Source organism: Amblyomma americanum, chromosome 5, assembly GCF_052857255.1.
Source record: "Amblyomma americanum isolate KBUSLIRL-KWMA chromosome 5, ASM5285725v1, whole genome shotgun sequence".
NCBI lineage: Eukaryota > Metazoa > Arthropoda > Arachnida > Ixodida > Ixodidae > Amblyomma > Amblyomma americanum.
In genome coordinates this window covers 105,223,510-105,225,871 of record NC_135501.1, presented here as the reverse complement: position 1 = coordinate 105,225,871, position 2,362 = coordinate 105,223,510, and the positions used below count along the sequence as shown (strand labels likewise).

General features: G+C 44.8%; 1 non-coding gene across 1 annotated transcript; it reads right to left on the bottom strand.

The window, feature by feature from the left end:
* Window positions 1-1,863: 1,863 nt before the first annotated feature.
* TRNAS-ACU (transfer RNA serine (anticodon ACU)) lies at window positions 1,864-1,935 on the bottom strand. The gene has a single exon. It is a non-coding gene; the product is annotated as a tRNA-Ser (tRNA).
* Between the last annotated feature and the right edge of the window lie 427 nt (window positions 1,936-2,362).

Sequence of the window (2,362 nt, the reverse complement as noted above, 5' to 3'; positions counted from 1 at the left end):
ACTTTTAGCTTCCGTAAAACAATATAGTGGTCGAAATCGCTTTTTGGGAAATGGCCTTTGCATTTTGGCAATGTATTGGAAGTGTATATTCGCATATACGACTTTAATTCGTCCAAAGTATATTTCAGTTCTAATAAATGAGCTTTCCGCGTAAGCGTATTTGCAGCGCACTTCAATCTGCCGTTGAACAGTTAGTGCTCGAAATCGCGTTTCGGGAAATGACATGTTCGCAATTCATTTGCAGTGTACTTCTGTGAATACGAAATCAATTTAGGCACATACTATACTTGAGTACTAACAATTGGGCAGTCTGCGTCAGCATATTGGCGGCACACTTCAAGCTGCCGTGGAACGACCTAGTGCTCGAAATCTCGTTCCCGGGAACAGTGACAACTCTCACTTTTCTGTCGTGCATTCGCTTATGGTAACTTCTAGCAGGAAGACAATCACCAGTTATTTTAAATTATGTGCGGGCAGCGTGGTAGTATTATACCGGCAATGGCGCCATGCGCACCTCCGGGCCCAAACATCACCAGCGCAAAGGACCCCGACTGGCAAGGCCGACCGGCTCCCATAGACACTCATGTATTTGTTGGTGGACAGTTCGACTCCTGACCGATGACTGACGCAAGTTACGACTAACAATTTGGTAATGGATAGAACGCAGATTCGAACGCGATCACTCCGACGCTTGTGCGACAATTTGGGTTTGCGCAAAAAACGCCTCACCGGGCAAGATAATGTGTTTCCTCTCGAGAAGGGGGGGGGGGGGGGGGGAGGGGTATATATAAGCCAAGTAAAGTAATACGCTTGCTTGTCCGGACCCGTAGAGTATCTGTTACGGGTCCGAGTTGGACTTATATTTGGAAATGTGCGGAGAGTTTGAAGGCTGCTTCACTCCCGCCACCGGTTGGCCCGGTATTGCACTACCTCCGTGATCGGCCTTGTCTTTAGCGCGTCTTTACTATCCTGTCTTTCTATCCCCTCTTTCAACTCTCTTTCTATCAGCACGTGGTAGCGATTGTGGCTCGGCTTGAGCCAGTGAGCAGTCCTGTGCACTTTCCTAACGGCGGTAACAGACAGACAGGCACGCTTGCGGGACCAGTTCCTGTTTGCTGACAATTTTCCGTCGGCATTTCCTGTGTGGCGACATCTTTCCCGCTCAGGTCTCGTCACGTGACCTTGCATTGTCATAGACTTCTTGATGACAACGCGTTTTCTCTAGGATTGTCTGTCACCGGATGCTTATAGCGAGTTCAGTCATTACTTCTGCTGTTGACAACATTGATCAGTACCATTCGGTGAATCCGACTAAAACACCTTTTTTCAGCCGAAGAGAATATATTTTAAAGTATTAATTGCATAATTTTAGTGCATTTTAATGCAATGTATAGTAATTAATGTATATATTTAGTATAGTGTTAATATATTGATGTGATATTATGTTTTTAATGTATATTTCTAGTACATTTTCAGTGTGTAATAAATATACTAAGCAGGCAGATAATGTATTTTCAACGCATGTAGAATGTTCAAAATTTTCTCCTAACATACCTAGAAAGCATTCGTATTGCAATTTAAGCATAGGAACAAAAAATGAAAAATTATTATGAAAATAATACAATTTATTAATATAATATTTGGTTTTTTGGGGAAGGAAATGGCGCGGTATCTGTCTCATATATCGTTGGACACCTGAACCGCGCCGTAAGGAAAGGAATAAAGGAGGGACTGAAAGAAGAAAGGAAGTGGTGCCGTAGTGGAGGGCTCCGGAATAATTTCGACCACCCGGGTATCTTTGACGTGCACGGATATCGCACAGCACACGGGCGCCTTAGCGTTTTTCCTCCATAAAAACGCAGCCGCCGCGGTCGGGCTCGAACCCGGGAACTCCGGATCAGTAGTCCAGCGCCCTAACCACTGAGCCACCGCGGCGGGTTAATACAATTTCTTCGAAATGCGTTACTAGCGTGAGGTTTTTTCTCCAAGGGCATACTTAGTCCGCTGCATTCTACAGATGACGGTGGCATCGCTCGCGGCTGTAGGACGGCCGCATGTGAGCGGCAGTTTAAATAACAACTTTTATAAAGAGAATTATAAAGTTTACGCCATGCTTCATAATGAGGGAAGGAAACAAAAAAGAAGGAACGAAAAGAGCATAAATAATAGCAGTGACTTTACATTAGCTGTTACCGAATGTCGCCTTTTGCACACGAAACGCAGACGCTCTAACTTTCTTTTGTCGGTCAGGGTGCACTACGACGCTCATGACATTAGACATGAACATCTGCAGGCGCTTAACGAGCTTATCTTGATTTCTAGCGTAATGACATAACGCAGCAGCACAAAATGAGCCGAGTCC